The following is a 13360-nucleotide window of genomic DNA, read 5'->3' as shown; positions in this document are numbered from 1 at the left end:
AGTAGGCATATAAAACAGGTTGGTCATGGAGGGGACTGCTGAAAAGCTGGGCTTGTAGATTGCAGCCCCCTATAACTTATAGTTGCAAAAATAGTATATCAATACTAAAGGAACGCACAAATACATAAACCAATGAAACATAACATAGAAGGAGTAAAAGGGACAGGGAAAGAAGGGAGACAACGAGAGAGGGCAGGGCTCTTACCTATAACACACACAACACGACACGGGCCGACTGGAATACGGATGGCCAGTACAAAATGAATCAAAATATCAAAATGTATTTCATTGAGTTAAATAAATTTAAAGAGAGAGAGCTAACGCTTGATAATTACGCAATTTTTTTTTTTAAATTTGACCAATGACCAACCCCCAAGCCTCACTTGAATTCAAGTGAATATATAGTTGAAATGAATTGAATTGACATTTATTTCCGTCATCATGACAATATATACAAAGATAAAAGATGGAATATCATGACAGAAAACAATATCAAAACTATATGAATTGAAACAAAAACATTAAAATATAAAGAAATATATGAAAGTATGAATCAGAGTTCAAATCGAAAATGGTGCATCCGTAAATCTGATAAGGTTTGACAATTGAATGCACCAGGCGCACAAGAAATAATTATATAAACTGTTGGGGGAAAGGAGATAGCATTTCGGTTTGAGAGATGAGATCTTAAAGGCCCACTGCACTACTTGTAGCTACTTGCGCCCTCTATATAACAACCAATGCCTAATCGGTGACCATTGGTCCCCCATGATCCTCTTTTTCTTATGTTAACTGAGAGCTGAGTTGATGAGATAACCACCTGTCCAGTGACCTTGCAGAGCGCTCTAATCCCTCCTGTAAACTATGGCAGATAAGCTTTAAATAATATATATACATATGTGAATGTATTCAATAATAATGATTATCAAAACAGCTGAAATAAACATCATTAAAAGTTCAGGTCTTTCGTATGAACTGTTTCAATATATTCCGTCATGTATATGTGTATATAATATAAATATATTGAAAATACGGTTTTATTCAAATTCAATGACAGGGAAAAATATCTTGCCTTTCGGATTACTGTAACATCTTTTATTCAATGCGAGACAATCGGTATGATTTAAGTAAATAATCTGACCTATAGTTAAAGAAAAAAGCACCCACCCTTTTGAGATTAAAATGTAAGTCATATAAATGTTGGTATTAAACAGAAGATATGTGCCTCAAACAAGATATATACAAAAAGAATTCCACACATATACTTTCATGAATACTTTTTCGATTAATACTTGAAAGATTTTTCTCTTGAATCTATATAACGTGGACAATTTATGACAACTCACGACAACCCATTTAACACCGTTATAGATTAACGTGGCACTACAAACAGTAAGATAATGTACTTATCTAACAAGATATAGATATATATTTTGCGCCATCATATAATATGTAATTAAAAATATAAAACATCGGCATAATCAAAAACATGTTAACCGTTTTCTTTCAATTTTTTTGCAGCATTGCTCCTTCAAACTATCATTTACGGCCGACACTTTGTGGGCAAACCATTAAGCAAGATTAAGACAGTTAAGAAAAGTTGTTTCCCTCGTCATATATTCATTTAGACTAATATCATAACCCCTGTCCTACTTCTTATGCCATCTGCCCTGCTTAAGTCTCAATAGATAGTCTCTCATTTCGTCTCAGCTCAGACCGTTTCGGTGATTCTTTTTTTGGTATGTTTTTTTTTCGTTTCCAGTTTATACAAAATTACTATGTACTAAGAGCTATGTTGCATGTAATGTTATCATCATCATCATCATCATTAACATGTTCCAGGCTTGTAACAGACATTGGCGGTCATGGCTCTCCATTGCTGTCCAGTATTTGCTATTCTTAACAAAGCAGGTATTGCTGATTTCATTTGTTGAGGCCCATTTGTTCAGGCTTTTCAAACATGTGAGGCGTTTCCTCTCGTTGCTCCTCCTTTCAGCAACCTTTCTTTGTCAATATTATTTTTATTAGATTATCCTCAAGTAAATGTGACAAACGAATTGCATTTGGCCTTTTCTTATGGTTTTGATGAGTGATGGTTTTACTATTCCTTTTCATTTGATATCTTTTCTGGCTTTGGTATATTTATAATATTTTTCAAGTAATTACTTTTACAATGATGATGAATGGAACACGTCTTTCTTCTAGTTTGTATATTCTCTTCTGTACACAAAGTAAATAATACACGAAAAACTAATTTTTGTTTAGAAAAAAACCTCTTCTTCTTCGTCTTCTTCTTCTTCTTCTTCTTCTCCTTCTTCTTCTCCTTATTCTTATTCTTATTCTTCTTCGTCTTCTTCTTCTTCTCGAATTTTTCTTCTTCTTCTTCTTCTTCTTCTTCTTCTTCTTCTTCTTCTTCTCGAATTTTTTTTCTTCTTCGTCTTCTTCTTCTTCTTCTTCTCGAATTACTCTTCTTCTTCTTCTTCTTCTTCTTCTCCTTCTTTTTCTTCGTCTTCTTCTTCTTCTCGAATTTTTCTTCTTCTTCTTCTTCTCCTCCTTCTTCTTCTTCTTCTTCTTCTTCTTCTTCTTCTTCTTCTTCTTCTTCTTCTTCTTCTTCTTCTTCTTCTTCTACTTCGTCTTCCGGTTTGTTCCGAGTCAATTGAATATTCGGGCATTCTTGTTGTGTCTACGGATTATTGGTGTATATGTTTTCCATTTTAGTTCAATGTGCTATTCTAATTGTTATCGTACTGTAACCTACAAGTTGCTGTAATTGTATTTTCTATTAAAAAATATATATATTGTTTTACTAATGTATGTCTTCAATCAGGACCATGATGAAAACATATTTGCTGATCATGTTTTTTTTCCCGTATAAATTTGTTTCAATAAATGAATAAATGTTTCAATTATACAAAGTCAAAAAACGTTGGTGTCCGCGGCAATGCTCGATATAAATTACCGATCCGATTTCAAGACTATTAATTCACACTATTAAGCTGTAGATCGACCAAAAAATGATAGATCGCAACAAAATGACTGGGGAAACGATTAACTGTTGAGGTTCATCAAAACAGAGGCAGAGATCAAACCTAGATGACGGAAATGGCCTGTCCATGCTTAGTAGCCCTTCTATTGTTTGATGACGCAAAATGATTATAAATAATCTTGAAATTGATGTTAAAGCAGTGATGAAAAACGAGGTTGATGAAATGAGGTCGGAAAACACCTCTTTTCTGATTTGTTTTAATATGCCTCTCTGTTTGTGATTAATGTCATCCTCAAAGAGATCAAGAACCTCTTTTCGTAAAAAACTTACAAAATTACTCTTAAGTGAAAACCACGAATCATAGCCTCGTAACTATATAGATGTATATAGTAACCAGTCTCATGTTAATATTATACACAAATCTCGACTAGCACATGTGCTATTTTTTACTCTATTTTACCATCGATCACAAACTCATTGTAACTGGTCATTTATTGTTTTACTCTTGAAGCAAAGTTTACTTTATCTTTGTCATAATGTACATGTATATCGCTGCAGAACATGTATTTTGTATAATTCATGTCATGCATTTATGTTATATTGACATTGTCATCGTACATTTATCTTTTGTTTCAATGTTTTCAATGGTGGTGAATAAATAAATTCAATTCAATTCAATTCAAAAATGAAAACGTTGTATTTCTTTATTTGTTTGCAGGTGTTTCTCGATATGCGCTTTGTATCTAATATTGAAAAGGCCCATTATAAAATAATGTAATATCATATTGTAGGTATAATATATACGATAGGCTATTGAAATTGCCCCTGAGGCGATTTCTCCGAAGGCTGTGCTTACGTGCTTTTAATTCCTGTAATCTGTGATAGCATCGTGTGACGTAAAATGTTTTACAAATTAATTGTGTATTGTGAGGTATGGTGATCATCAAAATATTCTCAAATTAACTCCATCTTGGTGAAAATCACACACAGTTAGAACAACTGTAAATAATACACACCCGTGTATGGCATTACAATTTGTCCAATATATTTAAAGCTATTTATATATCGAATATGGGGCATTTCAAGAAGAAAGGTGTTCATGTGACGTTGTTACTAAGTTGTTGCTGCCATTCCTTAACATAAATAAAACATTAATAAGAAAGAGGACACTTTCCTTCACTTTTGGTAGAACTCAAATCCCTCTTTCAGAATATACTTGATTTTGAGTCGTGCAATTACAAGTATTTAAATATACTTATTGTATAAACAGTTGGAATTCGTTGATTATCTAGCACACAATAATTGGGGTTATTGAGAGGGTTATGAATCATCAAAATGATCAGAAATTGTCGCAGTCTTGCTAAAAAGTCACATCCACTACACAAAGAAATACTTCACTTGCACCTGATATGAAAGTTTAGTATAAACATTTCAGCTCCACCTTGTCATATTTCGAATATGAAGGGATTTGAAGAGCTAGCCCCTTGATGGGACATTTCTATTTCACACTAGGCTCTTTCATACTAACATTAAAGAAATAATCGAAAACTCTCAAAGACTTTCTCAACTGTATTAGAACTTATATTGCCCCAGTAGATCTTGAGCTAATCACTTTCATCGCAATTAAAAGGTAATTTCCCACTGGCCGCGACCATTCAACCATGCAAATTTGAATATTAACGGGGATCTATGAAATTGAATATGTGTTGAAAGAATCTCATTCAAACCCATACCTAATTGAATCATGATTAATTTAATTGGAAGTTATGCACGTGTCTGATTGGCCGAAGATGAACGGCGAAGGCGCTAGTTGAAAAAGCGAGTATAGTGTTACAATGCAAAAATAATTTTCCGCACCAGTGAAAATCATTCTGCATCACATCTTCTCTCATCGTAATTCATTTTGCGTACACCGACCCTTTCTATTAATGTTTAAGATGGTGTAATTAATCAAACGTGATTCATTTATTGTTGCTTTTTTTTTGGTTAGTAATAGAGAGGATTTGAGGAGGGGTAGACTGATGATGGTGATGGTTAAAAGTCCCAAAACAAAAGCAACAACATGAACCTTAATACCTACCTTAGTTGACTTTTTTGTTGTTGCCTTATATAGGTTTAAGGTGTAAACTTAAGTATGTCGTATCTTATTAGGGGAAAAAGGGCATATTGACTGAATGCAACCTTTAGTTATTTTGTTGCCATAGAAACAAAGAAAATCTTTTGTATGCGTTGTACAAATATTTATTATCAAATGGTAAATTTGACATTCCAGGGAAATGTGTATTACTTCGATTGTTTCAAAAAGACAGAAAACATTCGTTTTGTTTTGATATAATCAAAAGCTATAAATTGCTCTTCGGCCGCCGTTGAAAGATAGTCAATTACTTATTTTTAACGGAGAACTCTCGTGAAAGAGAACTTGGGAGAGAGAGAGAGAAAAAAAAGATAAAGAGAAGTGGGGGAGAAAGAGGAAGACATAGAGAGAGAGAGAGAGAGACAAAGAGAGAGAGAGAGAGAGAGAGACAAAGAGACAGAGAGAGAGAGACAAAGAGATATATATATAGATCAAGAGAGATGGAGGAGAAAGAGAGAGATAAAACAAGAATGTTCGCTATCAAGTTAAGAACTTGTATAGCGCTAACTTTCACGGTCTGTGTGAATTTATATCTTTAACACTTTGCACGAAACTTCGACTTTGAAGAAAAAATATATCTCAATATAGAAGATGTGTTCCGTAATAGCGGGATTTATATTTGACCCAGGGGTTTATCTTATCTTTGCATTTTGCTTTAAGAAAGAAAATTTTAGAACTATTGTATTAACGCGTTATTGAAATGAGATGGGCGGATCTTTGAGAAAAGGTGACTCGAGGGAATTGACTCGCTCTGGGCAAGAATTAATTTACATTAATTTTAATTTAACAAAGCTTGTGGAATAGCATAAGCAGGAAAAAAAAAACAGAATACAAGAAAAAGGAAAGGAATAATATTACACTATCCAGGATGTTTTACACATCAAGCGGGGAGGGTGGCAATAAGGATTTTGAGGATTCCCCCTCCTTTCCCTCAAAGGAATGATAAATATGGTTAGAAACAATATCTTCATTCAGTCATTTCAGTCATTGGGACCACCCTGCTTGTATAAAGAAGACATGGATAAATAAATAAACAAATCAATTTCCTGCAAAGGAAAGTCGACCGAATTTGTTTGTATGGCTGGAAACCAATAACAAGATTGGAAAAATGTTTAAGAAAGACAAAGAGAAAGAAAGATAAAAAACAAACAAACAACAAACAATTTAAAATGGTCTAGAACACAGAAGTGCCGAAATCTTTGTTTTCTAGTTGCTTTACAGCATTTTGGTACAACGAACGCCTATATGGATTGTCTCTCTTATTTATAAGTGACAAAATTACAGTGAATTGACCACGTTGATAGGCCTACACCTCAACATGAAATGAAAATAATGAATATGAAATCATTGAAATTCCTACCATTGATATTTAATAAAAACTGAGTAGTTAATAGAGCAGAAAGAAATTGAGAGGGAACAAGAGATGGAGAGGTGAGACGAATGCGTTGAGTTCTAATCACGGTTATGGGTTTGCCGAGGGGCGGCGGGCTGCAGAGTCAAGGGCAAAAAAACACCCTCCATATTATCTAAAATGTTGTTTAAAACGCCATTTTGCGGCGATCTTGCTTTTATCTTCTCTCTCATCACACACAAGCTTTCACGCAATCGAGCGGTCTAATTTACTGGTGCTAATGACTCGTCTGCCCGCCTGGTCACCTTACCATGGGCGGGTCGGCGGAGGGCTAGCGGCCGGGAAGATTAACCTTGATGCGCTGTGGAAGCCGCAACATCCAGAGAAAGATGTCCCATTGGCGTGGGATGCGGCACTGCTCCTTTACTTGTTGGTCGAAAAAAAGAAAGACGCTTAAAACAGAAATAAAACTCGTGATCGATGAGTTTTACCAATAGTACTCAAAAAGGTGGTATTATTTTTTCTTTTGTAAAATGAGTTCTACAGATATTGCCAATTACTGAACCTTATTAACACAAACATTTTAAAATTAGAGATAAAAATTTGTTCTTCAGCTATGAACAACTCAATCTATCATAACGGTAGACGACACTTGCATTTAATCATTTCAAAGGTACATGTTTATGGTATAATGTAAGATGCGTAGCAACTCCTCCTACAAGACGATGTTGGTACCAATAATTCGTCTCCCTTCGCTCCAACCACTACCACGGAAATGGACCCTCTCTTTCCTACCCTCCTTCCTTTTTTTCCTTTCTTTCTTTCTTTCTGTTTCTCTCTCTCTCTCTCTCTCTCTCTCTCTCTTTATTTTGTCTCCTCCCCCACCCTATATCTGTGCCTCTCTCTATACCGTGTGGCAAACCGATTCGAAAATGGGGAGGAGTCAAGAAAAGAGGAGGGGGCAAAGAATAGCAAAACATGGTAAGATCCCCTGAACACGCATTATACCGGTAGATCAACCCCCCCCCCCACCTCCCCCCTCCTCATCTTTGCTACAGCCCCATTTCGCCTAAAAAAAAAAAAAAATATGCCAAAGTTATACGTCATTGAGAGTATAACATGCCAAGTGCCGCATCCTTCTTTGCACTATCCCTTATCCTGATAATCCCAAGGGGTGGACCCATCCTTTCAAATCACTATAGTACAAAACTTGGAGAAAGACAAATCCTTTGAAGCATATCACATCTTACCCCATATAATCTTCGCCCAACTCTACAATTTCTTCCAGTGCCAATCCCGGACTAATTAACTCCGCATCACCAGACTTTATTCTGTGATCAGCCCACAAAAACACGGTAAGATCTCCTCTATTTTTATCATTCTTCAAAACCCGTTAATTAACTTCAAAATTGTCGACAATAGTCTATTCTCTCTACGGTAATTACACATGCACTATCTGTACGCATGGTGTGCGCCGCCTTTCGAGTTAATAACTCAATCCGATAATTGCTTTGTCTTATCAAATTTCATGTGGCAGGGTGTAATTTCCCAATCATTTTCTTAGTTCTTATTCATTATGAACTGTCAAATTTTGCCGTGAACTGAAGAGAGATCGTGCATCATTATTTTTGTGACATTATTCTTCTTTCTCGGAGATTGCACTTTTGAGAAAGAAGCCAAGTTGCTTGCTGCGAGTTTTATTGGCATCACGTTGATTATCCATGCATCTGGAAAACAGCCATTTTAGAGAACAAAGGACATTTAATTTGGTGTTAATCAAGGATCTTCAGAGCGTGATCAGTTATTCCTTTTTCACACAGTTTGCATTTGATTAAAAAACACAGCGGGTTTTTGAACTATATTAGTGGATTTTTGTGCGTGATCTTGTAAAAAAGGGTAAGTACAGCAATAAAATGTGGCGTTGTACCGTATATGATATAAATGTATAAATAATGTTATATTTCAATATTTTCTATTCTTTTCCGTTAAGTTTAGCTCTAATTCTGTCCTTCACTTCAAATGGTCCACTACTCTTCGTCCCATCCCAATTCCAATTTGTATTCTATCCTATAAACATCCATTCCATTTCTGAACGCTATGTTTAATTCTATATCCCATAGAACTGTGCATTATTTTCATAACAACCTTCATTTCAATTCTAACAAACATTCCTTTCCAATTCTATCCCATCCCGTTTTCTTCCATGACATTTTAAATTTTATTTCATCAAGTATCCTTTTATTCCATAAGTGCATTTTCAGCCAAATTCATTCCAATATAGTGCATCCCATTATATTATATTCCAATCCATTCTGGTCCATTCCGTTCCATAATATTTTATACTCTTTCAACGTATTCGATTACCTTCTATTTTATGCTTTTCCTATTCCATTACTTGTCATTTAATGTTTATTTTATTTCATCAATTCGAATGATTTCGAAGTCAAATCATTGAATTACATTTCATTAAGTCATAAACTATTCCTTTTCTTTCAATGTCAACTCATTCTATGCATGTTTCTTCCCATTTCATTGCTTTCTCTTCTCTTCTTTTTCAGTTGTATCCAAATCTTATCATTTTGTTTCATTTTTTCAATTCCATTTCCAATTTCCTCCATTGTTGCAAACCTAAGATACGTCCTGTGTTCTGAGTTCGTTGACGAAATGGACTTCGATCTCGCGGCAGAGGAGGAGGAAATCCTTTAATTTACAGTACATCTTTGTTTGTCTATTTCATTTTAACCCTGTTCTCTCTAACCAATTACCTTCCTTTTATAACATTACATACTTACCATTTCACTTAATTCGATTCTAATTTTTATTTTTATTCGTTACATTCTATTAGTATTCCACTTTATACAATATCATTCAATGCTATCCAATTCTATTTCAATTCTTAATTGTCCATACTATTTCATTTCATTTACAATAATATATAATCATACATAACATGTGTACGGCACCAAATCCACTTGACAATCAATTGCTCAAGGCGCAAACATAAAATGCTACTTTAAACTTCCATTTCATTCTCTTTACTTCTTTTCTCTTCTCTATTCTTTTAGTCTTTGACGTTCTTTTGAAATTCAATTCTGATTGTGATTAATCATATTTAATTCCATTCCAATAATGCCCTCTCCGTCGGCTTCTCAGCTGATCCTTTCCCTCGTTCTGGCTTAATGGTATGTGCTAACTGTGGCCGATTTCGTCGACGAAATGGATTTTTATCTCGCTGAGGAGGCATACGAGTTCATTCATTTATGTTTTTATTAAATATTTTATTTGCTTCAATTATACTCTATTCTATTTTATTACATTTCATTATCTTTTGTTTACCGTTCCACTTCATTCAGTTATATTCTACAGGTTGTACTCTGTTCAATTCCATTTCATTTCGTATTATGTAATGGACCTCGCCATCAGCGAAGAGGAGGAGTTCATTTGATTATAATATTTGTGACTATTCCGAATACTTCGATTGTATTTCATTGTCATTCATTGTCATTCATTTATATTATGTTCCCTTCTATTCAATGCTAATGCATTAAATTTCTACAATGTCATTCAATTTCATTTCTTTTATGTTCTATTCAATTGATACTATTTCAATCAGACTGTTCCACCACATCTCTTATATTATCTTCTCGTTTCAATGAAGCTCTATATAATACAGTACTCATCAAAATCGTTGAATTCCATTCAATTCCATTCAAATATCTCCTTGGTTACAGACCTAAGATGGCTTCCAAACTGATCCTTGCCTTCGTCCTGGCTGCCTGCATCGTGCTTACTGTGGCCGAGTTCGTCGATGATATGGACTTCGAGCTCGCCGAGGAGGAAGAATTCATGAGCAAGAGAGACCCGGTTGCCTCCCTCATGGCCGAGTTCGAGCAGGATGAGGAGATGGAAAAGAGAGGAACAGGAACTGGAAGATATTTCCGTAAGTGCTCCCCCCCCCCCCCACTCCGGGCCCCCACCCCGATCATTAAAGCCCCTCTAAAGTGTTGGGAGCCCCAAATTCGCAAACAAAGAGAGTTTTCTGTTGAAAGTAGGAAGAAGGCACTCAATGTGTCTAAAATGATATCTTCTTTCACATTATTATTCAATTTAAGTGTAATTTTGCCATCTAATGTTGGAGGCCCCCAACATTTCAAAGGGGTTTTAACATTCCTTTTTATTTTACTTGACTATAACTTGTATTTGGTAATAACATTCAAGTTACAAGGCGATGCATAATGCATTAATGCAATTCATCTTCTTCTCCTCCTCCTCCTTCTCCTCCTCCTCCTCCTCCTCCTCCCACTTTTCCTCTTCCTCTCCTTGTTTTTTGTGTTCTTCTCGTTCGTCTTCTTAATAGTACTACTACTACTACCAATACTACTACTACTACTACTACTACTACTACCACTTCTACTACTACGACTACTACTACTACTACTACTACTACTACTACTACTACTACTACTCCTCCTACTATTACTACTACTACTACTACTACTACTACTACTACTACTACTACTACTACTACTACTACTACTACTACTACTACCACTTCTACTACTACTACTACTACTACTACTACTACTACTACTACTACTACTACTACAACATCAACTACTACTGCTACTACTACTAATTTAACAAATAATAAACCACTTTAACTACTACTATGGATGCTGCTGCTATTATTATTGGAATGGTTGTTATTAAAATCATCATTATTATTATTATCATAATCAATATTTTTTTGTATTCACTCAGTCTGCCGTCAACCTCTCTCTAAGGCTGTCTGTAAATGCGACAAAACCAAAGCAAGGAAAGTGGCTGGATACAGAAAATTCTGCAGGATGGGTAGGAATCTATTTTTATATAATTTTAGAATTTTTTTTCTCAATGAAATTCACGTTTGACTCTATTTCGTTTATTGTTTGTCCTATCCGATTAATTTTGATTTGATTTTAAAGTCAGTTAGATTTCACTTTCATTGTCAGAAGAAATATCCTAAGTGAAGTCGCTCACATTTTATGTATACCTTTGTAAACTCAGGCAGAAGAGACAACTAACCTTTTTTTTTATTCCCTGGTTGTGTAATCATGTAGATACAAATGCGTAATGTGTGAAATAACTTTTATCATTAGTAAAATTAAAATTATCATATTCAAGTAGAGAAAAAAAGGCTGAATTTCTATGATTCAAGGTCCTGTGTTATGTAAGCCTAACATGATATCTCTCTTTTGAAGAATGTGTGATTCAAGCTGATTTGTAATTTGCTATCATTGACGAACATGATGACACATGAATGAGTAAATGAGGTATAAAATGTGAATTAAGTTATAGCAGAAGAAAACACAAGAATGTATAATATATTTATCGGCAGTCAATTCCATCAATGCTGTTCTCTTTCTCTCTTCATTTTCTAGTGTAATTTCTGCCAAGGCTCGACTGGCTAGAAACCAGCGAAAATCTGCACATGCGCACTAGCCTTCCTGATGTTGTCATCCAATACTTGAATTGAACACAATCCCGATGCCTTTACCGTGACACCCTCTACTTGTCCGCTGAAATGCCGATATATTTTTCCCACCCTACCCAAACTTTTCTAAATTGTTTTTGTTTCCTTACTTTTCTTTCACAAATGTGAAACCTGATATATAATGATTCTATAGATTCTCTCTGCTTCGCAAGCAATTGGTAATTGCAAAAAAAAAAATTGATGTCAGTCTACACCTATTTCAGAAAGGATAGTTTACATAACAATGCAATCTTTCCGCTTTTCAACAATAATGACATGCCAAAATATGTATCCCTGAGTTTCAGAATGTCATTATTACATTTAAGTGTCGTATTTATATCATAGAGTGTACCCCAAAAATGTCTTCCCTTTTGAGATTGTAGCAAAATGCGTAGATTATTTCAAACAAATTGATTTTGTAGATATATTAGTAGCTATTTTTGTATCATTTTATTGGTCTAGAGTTTCGTTCGGTTGGTGTTTTATTATTGTCGTCTTCATCGATTATAATTTTTCAAGTGCAATTGAGCTACCAAAGTGAACTTGTAACCCTGTAAACCAAGGTTCCCCTATTAAACCCTCGATTTCTCAGAATCTTTTTCTTTTCTTTTTCTATATGATATATGACAATGATGATGATGAAGAGGAAGACCAGAAGAAGGAAGAAAAATGAGGGGAACGGGTAATGCTGATGACGTTGATGTTGGTGATGACAATGATGAGGAGGATGATGCCCATGATGGTAATGAAGATGATAATGACGGTAACGATGTTGCTGGTATTGAGATGATGATGATGACGGTAATGATGATGCTGATGATGGTGAAGATGGTGAAATTGATGCATAGTAAAGTAAATATTCGTAACGATGAGGTTGATGACGTCATTACAAAGATACCAGTGAGGATGACAATAATGACAGGTGATGGTGATGTTGACGGTTATGCTAGTGATACTGATGATAGTGTGATTATAAGAAATATGTTTCGGTGATCATATTTCCATGACAACTGTTTACAATAACTGCAAAATCAAACCCTGGACTAAACAATTTTCTTCACGAGCCACGCTTTGCCCTTTGTCTTTAACATCACTCAAAACCAAACAGCAGCGGATTTCAGGTTGGCATCCATTTGACAAGAGATGGCGCTAAAAGGCGAAATACCCAGAGCCATTAATTTATGGTAGCGCCAAGTTATGACCAACTGAAATCGGGTTGGCCATACTCTGTTCGCCTTTTTTAGGATGCGCATATTTTCACGCACAACAATTTATAAGTCAAATAAGGTCGTTTCTTAACAAGCCCTAAGGCTGAACATTTGTAAAAAATTTCCTCTTGTACTGAGGATCATTATTTCTAATTATTAAATTGTTTTT

Source organism: Strongylocentrotus purpuratus, unplaced genomic scaffold, assembly GCF_000002235.5.
Source record: "Strongylocentrotus purpuratus isolate Spur 01 unplaced genomic scaffold, Spur_5.0 spur5_scaffold_1, whole genome shotgun sequence".
NCBI lineage: Eukaryota > Metazoa > Echinodermata > Echinoidea > Camarodonta > Strongylocentrotidae > Strongylocentrotus > Strongylocentrotus purpuratus.
Note: the sequence above shows the minus strand (reverse complement) of the source record.